This window comes from Bubalus bubalis, chromosome 6, assembly GCF_019923935.1.
Source record: "Bubalus bubalis isolate 160015118507 breed Murrah chromosome 6, NDDB_SH_1, whole genome shotgun sequence".
In the NCBI taxonomy this organism is placed as follows: Eukaryota; Metazoa; Chordata; class Mammalia; order Artiodactyla; family Bovidae; genus Bubalus; species Bubalus bubalis.
In genome coordinates, this window is record NC_059162.1 from 102,370,549 (window position 1) to 102,380,217 (window position 9,669).

Genomic DNA, 9,669 nt, shown 5'->3' on the forward strand with positions numbered 1-9,669 from the left:
TTCTACACATTGTGAGGTCAACCTTCCAATCCAGAACAAAGCTGATAGTAATAGAGCTAAAGATAACTTATTTTTTAAAAAAGCAAGAATAGCAGCATGACCAACTCCACACAAGGCTGATTCACTGCTACAAAAGCCACCTTCCTGCAAATAGTGGGAATGTCAGCTCTTGTCACATGGTCACATATAGGGGTTTTGCCAGGTCACCAGGTGTTAAGGGCAACCAGGCCTCCTGTGGAACTCTGAAGCAGAGATTTTTAGCAAACAATCCATGCCAATTTACTTTCCCAATGCCAGATTTTACTTACCTTCAGTTAGAATGTTGCTAGTAAGAAGCCTGCAGTTGGACCTGAAAAGGTAATGAAAGTAATTATCCTTTGCCCATAAGAACTGAAATAGACGTGAAACTGTGGAACTGTCCAAGGCCCATGGGGGCAGCCTCATGTTCCACTGTGGGGCTGTGGAGCTAGAGTTCTGCGTTTGCATGATTGTGTCAACTGTTGGTATCAACTGAGTGCTACTGAAAATGGTCGTGTATTTTTTCATAGCTAATCTGAGCTTTGGGGCTGCTACTTTTGGAGAAGTAGTCTGTTGTGGTCCCTTTGGGATGCCATAACAAAATACCATAGACTGGCTAGCTACTAAACAGTAAACATTTATTTCTCACAGTTCCAGAGGCTAGAAGTCCAAGATCAGGATGCCAGCATGGTCCGGTCCTTTCAGGTCACAGGTCCTCACAGGGTGAAAAGGCAAAGGAGCTCTCTCAGTTCTCTTTTATAAATGTATTACAGGCATCCCTAAGAGATAGTGTGAGCTCTATTCTAACGTCTCCAATAAAGCGAATAATATAATAAAGCAAGTCACATATTTTTGGGTTTCCCAGTGTATATAAAAGTTAGGCTTACTGTACTATATCCATTAAGTGTGCAATACCATCATGTCTAAAAAATATATGTACTTTAGTTAAAAAATACATGGGACTTCCCTGGTGGTCCAGTGACTAAGATTCTTCGCTCCCAGGGCAGGGGGCCCAGGTTCAATCCCTGGTCAGGGAACTAGACCCCACATCAACTAAGACCGGATGCAGCCAAGTAAATAAATATAAATATTACAAATATTTTATTGCTAAAAAGTGCTAACCATTATCTGAACCTTCGGCAAGTTGTAATTTTTTGCTGGTGGAGGGTCTTGCCTTGATGTTGATGGTTGCTACAGGAAGGGGTGGCTGTGGCCGTTTCTTAAAGTAAGACAACAGTTAAGTCCATATCAGTTAACTCTTTCTTTCCTTTGAACACTTAGAGGCCATTGTAGGGTTATTAACTGACCTAATTTCAATATTATTGTGTCTCAGAGAAACCCAAGGAGATGGGGAGTGACGGGGACTGACCAATGGGTGGAGCAGTCAGAACACACATTTATCATTTAATTTCGCTATCTTAGATGGACACCTGCCCCCAAACAATTACAATAACATCAAAGATCACTGATCACAGACCATCATAACAAATGTAATAAGAATAAAGAAGTTTGAAATATGAGAATTACCTAAATGCAACACAGAGGCAGGAAGTGAGAAAATGCTGTTGGAGAAATGGCACTGATAGCTTTGCTCGATGCAGAATTGCCACAGACCTTCAATCTGTGAAAAAAAGCATTGTCTGCAAAGCATAACGCAAACCACCATAAGATGAAGTATGCCCATAATTTCACCTTCATGATCTAATCACCCAAAGGCCTCCACCTCCTAAGACCATCACATTGGGCATTAAGATTTAAATGTATGGATTTTGGAGGGAGACAAACATTCAGACCATACTGTCCTACTTTGCCTAGGAGCAGATTAATGAGACTAAGGTTCTAGCCCTTGTCTCTGTAACAGTTGGCAGACTTCTGGGCCACTGGCCACATTTGAGTAGCATTAGTCTAATGGGTAACAGACAAAGAGGGTCGAGGGATAGATGGCTCAAGTCATAAATGTCTGAATTTGAGAGTTACAGGGATCCCCCACTTTTTCTCTTTAATGAGATACCTGCCTTAGTACCTGTTTTTGCTGACCAAAAGAGATCCGAGGAGCATTTTCAGTTTTATGAAAAAAGGTGAAAAGTGAAAATAGCATTCATCGTTTGTTTTGCAGGGAGTTGTTACAGAGGCAGCTTATACCCTGAGCTGCTAGAGAGGTAGACCGCCAAGCTCCTTCCCAGAAACTATACTCAACATCTCAGCATCAAGCCCCCAAAGCTTTGATCTGTGTCTGTGAGCATCTGTGCTTAATCTTGATTTATTTTGTGCAACCGTTAGTTAATGAGATGTGTCCTAAGGTAATTGCTTCTTTGCTTTATGCCATCTCAGCTTAAAGGTTTCATGGGAACACTCTGATGGTGGGGAGACCCGTAGAGCATTTCTGGCTTATGGTGGAGTCTGTGGTACTGTAGGAGTGGCAAGGAGGTGATGGCCACAGGAGACGAAGAAGTCCAAGCAGGGTTTGGAAAGGTCATCTATAAGGATATGGTCCTTTTCACCCTTGTCATTCAGACACACTGTATTTTTACATAGATGCAGGCACGTAAAAACCCTGCACTGAACATTTCCAGTACAGGCCTTCTTGATTTGTGTACCTTCTACACATTGTAATGCATCATTTCTGTTTTTCCTACAAGTGGTTCTAAACTCTGTGGGTGGAGATGGGAAGGACAGATCTCCTCTAAAACAATGGGACAGGACAGACCAGTCCCAAACTCTGAAATTGAAACCATGGTTAAAAACCTCCCAACAAGCAAAAGTTCAGATCTGACAGCTTCACAGGCGAATTTTATCAAACATTTAGAGAAGAGTTAACACCTGTCCTGAAACTGTTCCCAAAAATTTGCAGAGGAAAGAACATTTCCAAACATTTTATGGGGCTTCCCTGGTGGCTCGGACAGTAAAGAATCTGCCTGCAATGTGAGAGGCCCCAGGTTTGACTCCTGGGTTGGAAAGATACTCTAGAGAAGGGAATGGCAACCCACTCCAGTATTCTTGTCTAAAAAATTCCATGGATAGAGGAACCTGGCAGGCTACAGTCCATGGGGTGGCAAACAAATAAAAGTTCAGGACCCGATGGCTTCACAGGCTAATTTTATCAAATATTTAGAGAAGTTAACACCTATCCTGAAACTGTTCCAAAACATTGCAGAGGAAGGAAAACTTCCAACTGCACTTTATGAGGCAACCATCACCCTGATAACCAAACCAGACAAAGATAGCACAAAAAAAGAAAAATACAATATCAACTGATAAACATAGATGCAAAAATCTTCAAAATACTAGCAATTCATATCCAACAATACATTTAAAAGGTCATACACTGTGACCAAGTGGGATTCATCCCAGGGAAGCAAGGATTTTTCAACATCCACAAATCAATCAATGTGATATACCATATCAACAAGTTGAAGAATAAAATTATGGGACAGAATTAGGGTTGGAGAAGGAAATGGCAACCCAGTCCAGTATTCTTGCCTGGAGAATCCCACGGACTGTAGCCTGCCAGGCTCCTCTGTCCATGGGGTTGCAAGAGTTGGACGCGACTTAGCAACTAAACCACAGAATTAGGGTGGTGTGCTGGCCTCCTCTGACCATGGGTGTCCTACTTGATCCCAGGGTGTTCCGAGGAACCCAGACCGTGGAAGACCTGCTGTATTGCTTATTTGGGTCTGGGGACTGCTTTTCTCCATGTTGAACTATCCCCCATCTTCCATGAGTGAAGGCTCAGGAAGGGGAAGGGGGAGAACTGGGGGACTAGGGAGCAGCGGACCATGTGGGGTAGAGGGCTTGAGGCTAGGTGGGAACTTACTCTTAGGGATGAGCTCTGACTTGCCAAGGCCCCGTTTAGTCTGTGCTTTGGATGGAGGTGGTCTTGGGGGAAACATCCCTTTCTGTCATCTTAGAGACTGCCTGATTTTTCACTTTGAGTCTATAGAAAAGCCCGGAATGGGGCTGGAGGTGCCTGGCTGGCACCTCAGTCCCCGGGCATTGGTGGGGGAGGAGGAGAGGGAGGGAGTGAGCAATAGCTGGTACTGCTTACAGTTCCAGCTCATGGGGACCTGTGAATCTTTTCTCCTGAGCTGGAGCGGGAAAGTGTTTTTTGTTTTTGATTTTCATTTTGGGTTTTTTGTTTGTTTTATTTTTTGTGATTTTATTTCTTAGAACAATTTTAGATTTATAGGAAAATTGAGATTATAGTGCTCAGAGTTCCCATATACCCCATAGTCAGTTTCCCCTCTTATTAACATCTTACATGAATAGGGTATATTAGCTATCATTAATAAACCTTACTTAGTACATTATTATTAACTAAAGACTATGGTTTATTTAAAAATCTTCAGTTTTTACTTTTCTGCTCCAGCATCCCATCCATGATACCATATTACATTTAGTTTTGTGTCTCCTTAGGCTCTTGCCTGGAAAATCCCATGGACGGAGGAGCCTGGTAGGCTGCAGTCCATGGGGTCGCTAAGAGTCGGACACGACTGAGCGACTTCACTTTCACTTTTCACTTTCATGCATTGGAGGAGGAAATGGCAACCCACTCCAGTGTTCTTGCCTAGAGAATCCCAGGGATGGCGGGGCCTGGTGGGCTGCCGTCTATGGGGTCGCACAGAGTCGGACACGACTGAAGCGACTTAGCAGCAGCAGCAGCAGCAGGCTCTTCTTGGTATGATAATGTCTCAGACTTTTCTTCTTTTTGGTGACCTTGACAATTTTGAGGAGTCTACTGGTCAAGTATTTTGTGGGATGTCCCTCTATTGGAATTTGTCTGATGTTTTCTTACTATTAGACTGAGGTGCTAGGTGCTAGGGAGGAAGACCAAAGAGGTCTTAACAAGGATACACACCACCAATATGTTCCGTCACTGTTGACATTGAACTTGATCACCTACTGAGGTGGTATTTGTCACATTTTCCCACTGTAAAGTCACTATTTTTCCCCCTGTTTTATAGCCACACTGCATGGCATGTGGGATCTTAGTTCCTTGACCAGAGATTGAACCTGTGTCCCCTGAAGTGGAAGCATGATGTGTTAACCTCTGGACTGTCAGGGAAGTCCCAAAAGTTACTACTTTTTCCCACTCTTTCCAGACACTCCTCTTTGAAGTCACTATATATAGCTCCCACTTAAGGAGGACTCTTCCCCTCTGGGAGACTTTATTTACATAAATTAATTAGAATTCTTCTGAAATGGAGATATGTCCCTTTTCTCTTCTGCTTCTCTATCTAGTCAATTATTTGTTTACGACAACATGCCCTCATGGGTGTTTACTTCATATTTTGGTTATTATAACCCAATTCTGCTTTATTTATTTTGTTGCTCAGTTGTTCCAGCTTTGACTGTTGGCAGTGCTTCAGTTGGCTCCTATGTCCCTTTGATATATTCCCACCAATGTAAGGCTTTGTATGCTTTTGGTTGTTATTTGTTTGTTCTTTTCCACTTCCTTACTTCCTGGCTCTAACAAGATGCTTCAGGCTCATCTCATATATTTCCTGCTCCAGTTCTAGAATGAGTCCCCTCTCTGAGGAGCCCTGGGTCTTTTTAATTTTTTTAATATTTTATTTGAGAATGGCATTAGAAAACAAAATCTGGGTGCCAGGTGTGCTTATCACTCCTGGCATATCATTGCTTCTGGGCCCTCTCAGCTGGCAGAGCAAGGAAATATATGTGTTTATGCCAGTAAATGCATATATACATATCTACAAATATTTCTATATTTAGCAATTTATATTTATATTAAATTAAGCATCAGGAGAAGACTCTTGAGAGCCCCTTGGACTGCAAGGAGATCCAACTGCAAGGATCCAACTCCATCCTAAAGGAGACAAGTCCTGGGTGTTCATTGGAAGGACTGATGTTGAAGCTGAAACTCCTATACTTTGGCCACCTGATGCAAAGAGCTGACTCATGGGAAAAGACCCTGATGCTGGGAAAGATTGAGGGCAGGAGGAGAAGGGGACGACAGAGGATGAGATGGTTGGATGGCATCACCGACTCAATGGACATGAATTTGGGTAAACTCTGGAAGTTGGTGATGGACAGGGAGGCCTGGCATGCTGCAGTCCATGGGGCCGCAAAGAGTCGGACACGACTGAGCGACTGAACTGAAGCATCAGTTCATAAGGATGTCTCCAATTCTCCATTATTACATGAGTCAAGAGCAGTGCTTTTTATTTTAGACACACCCTCTCTCTGACCAAACACAATATTCACCTCTATTATTTAATTTTTAAAAGCGTATTTTCAGAGAACTTATTTATAGTTAGAACTAAATGTATATTATGAAAATGATAAAACATTAAGACATGATTATCAGTGTATTCACCTCAAGTATCAGATTTCTAAAAACACTCCTTAGGGACTTCCCTGGTGGTCCAGTGATTATGATTCCCACACTTCCATTGCAGAGGGCCAGGGTTTGATCCCTGGTCGAGAACTAGGATCCCACAAGTTGCATGGTGGCGCAGCCTGGTAAGAATAGCCAGAAAAACTCTGAAATAGAAGATTAATGAAGGGTATTCCAGTCTGATCAGAAAGCAAAATGGGGTAGATTGTATTTTCCCCAATTGACCACAGTATTTTCTCCCACTCCATCTGTTTTTCTTACAGTGTGACCTTGACATTTGTTCCATTGAGAAATGGGGTCATTTCACCTCTCTTTGGATTTGGATGAGATTGACCCACTTGTAATGAAAGGATTGCAGAGAATATGATGCTGCCTGGGTCAGAAAGATGAGGCAGCTTCTAGTTTGTTCTTCAAAGCACTTCACTATAATTCTAGTTGCCATGTAAACATCCTGTCTTTTCTTCTCTGAAGCCACCGTGCTGTGAGGAAGATTGAGCTACCTCTCACAGAGAGATCACATAAAGAAAGCTTGAATGAAAAAAAAAAAACACAGAAAATTTGAATGAATGGGTAAGTTCAGTTCAGTTCAGTCGCTCAGTCGTGTCCGACTCTTTGCAACCCCATGAACCGCAGCATGCCAGGCCTCCCTGTCCATCACCAACTCCTGGAGTCCACCCAAACCCATGTCCATTGAGTCAGTGATGCCATCCAACCATTTCATCCTCTGTTGTCCCCTTCTTAGCAGCAGCAACAGCAGTACTGATAAACCTATTTTCAGGGCAGCAATGGAGACACAGACATAGAGAACAAACTTGTGGAGGTGGGGGGGTTGGTAGGAAGGAGACAGTGGGATGAACAGAGAGAATAGCATGGGAGCATGTACACTGCTGCTGCTGCTAAGTCGCTTCAGTTGTGTCCGACTCTGTGCGACCCCATAGATGGCAGCCCACCAGGCTCCCCCGTCCCTGGGATTCTCCAGGCAAGAACACTGGACTGGGTTGCCATTTCCTTCTCCAATGCATGAAAGTGAAAAGTGAAAGTGAAGCCGCTCAGTCGTATCCAACCATCAGCGACCCCATGGACTGCAGCCCTCCAGGCTCCTCCGTCCATGGGATTTTCCAGGCAAGAGTACTGGAGTGGGTGCCATTGCCTTCTCCGGCATATACATTACCATGTGTAAAATAGATAACCAATGGAAATTTGCTGTTGGACTCAGGGAACTGCAACCGGGGCTTTATAACAACCTAGAGCGGTGGGAAGGGGTGGGATGTGGGAGGCAGGTTCAAGAGGGAGGGGACATGTATACCTATAACTGATTCATGTTGAGGTATGGCAGAAACCAATGCAATATTGTAAAGCAATTATCCTTCCATTAAAAATAAATATATATATATATTTTAATTAAATAAAAGAGAAAGCTTGAAGCTGCATGAGAAAAAGATGGCTGACCAGCTCCCAGTTGCTCCAGCTCCTCCCCTCCAACACTTCCAGTCCTGGCTACTTTCTGATAACTGAATGAGCCAGAACCACCCAGTCAACACTTTCCCCAGTTCCTAACTTATAGACTGTGAGATATAATAAAACAATTGTTTTAAATGACTAAGTTTAGGGATGATTTGTTTCACATCAATATTTTCTAATATTTTCTATTTATATGTAATATATAATATATTGTGTTGTCTGTTCAGTCGCTCAGGCATGATCAACTCTTTGCGACCCCATGAACTGCGGCATGCCAGGCCTCCCTGTCCATCACCAACTCCCAGAGTTTACCCAAACTCATGTCCATTGAGTCGGTGATGCCATCCAACCATCTCATCCTCTGTCATCCCCTTCTCCTCCTGCCTTCGATCTTTCCCAGCATCAGGGTCTTTTCCAATGAGTCGGCTCTTTGCCTCAGGTGGCCAAAGAACTGGAGTTTCAGCTTTAGCATCATTCCTTCCAAAGAACACCCAGGGCTGATCTCCTTTAGAATGGACTGGTTGGGTCTCCTTGCAGTCCAAGGGACTCTCAAGAGTCTTCTCCAACACCACAGTTCAAAGGCATCAATTCTTTGGTGCTCAGCTTTCTTCAAAGTCCAACTCTCACATCCATACATGACCACAGGAAAAACCATAGCCTTGACTAAACAGACCTTTGTTGGCAAAGTAATGTCTCTGCTTTTGAATATGCTATCTAGATTGGTCATAACTTTTCTTCCAAGGAGTAAGTGTCTTTTAATTTCATGGCTGCAGTCACCATTTGCAGTGATTTTGGAGCTCCCCAAAATGAAGTCAGCTACTGTTTCCACTATTTCCCCATCTATTTGCCATGAAGTGATGGGACCGGATGCCATGATCTTCGTTTTCTGAATGTTGAGCTTTAAGCCAACTTTTTCACTCTCCTCTTTCACTTTCATCAAGAGGCTCTTTCTTCTTCATTTTCTGCCATAAGGGTGGTGTCATCTGCATATCTGAGGTTATTGATATTTCTCCCAGCAATCTTGATTCTAGCTTGTGCTTCATTCAGCCTAGTGTTTCTCATGATGTACTCTGCATAGAAGTTAAATAAGCAGGGTGACAATATACAGCCTTGACGTACTCCTTTTCCTATTTGGAACCAGTCTGTTGTTCCATGTCCAGTTCTAACTGTTGCTTCCTGACCTGCATACAGATTTCTCAAGAGGCAGGTCAGGTGGTCTGGTATTCCCATCTCTTTCAGAATTTTCCACAGTTTATTGTGATCCACACAGTCAAAGGCTTTGGCATAGTCAATAAAGCAGAAATAGATGTTTTTCTGGAACTGTCTTGCTTTTTCGATGATCCCGTGGATGTTGGCAGTTTGATCTCTGGTTCCTCTGCCTTTTCTAAAACCAGCTTGAACATCTGGGAGTTCAGGATTCGTGTATTGTTGAAGCCTGGCTTGGAGAATTTTGAGCATTACTTTGCTAGTGTGAGATGAATACAATTGTATGGTAGTTTGAACATTCTTTGGCATTGCCTTTCTTTGGGATTGGACCGAAAACTGACCTTTTCCAGTCCTGTGGCCACTGCTGAGTTTTCCAAATTTGCTGGCATATTGAGCGCAGCACTTTCACAGCATCATCTTTTAGGATTTGAAATAGTTCAACTGGAATTCCATCACCTCCACTAGTTTTGTTTGTAGTGATGCTTCCTAAGGTCCACTTGACTTCACATTCCAGGATGTCTGGCTCGAGGTGAGTGATCACACCATCGTGATTATCTGGGTCGTGAAGATCTTTTTTGTACAGTTCTTCTGTGTATTCTTGCCACCTCTTCTTAATATCTTCTGCTTCT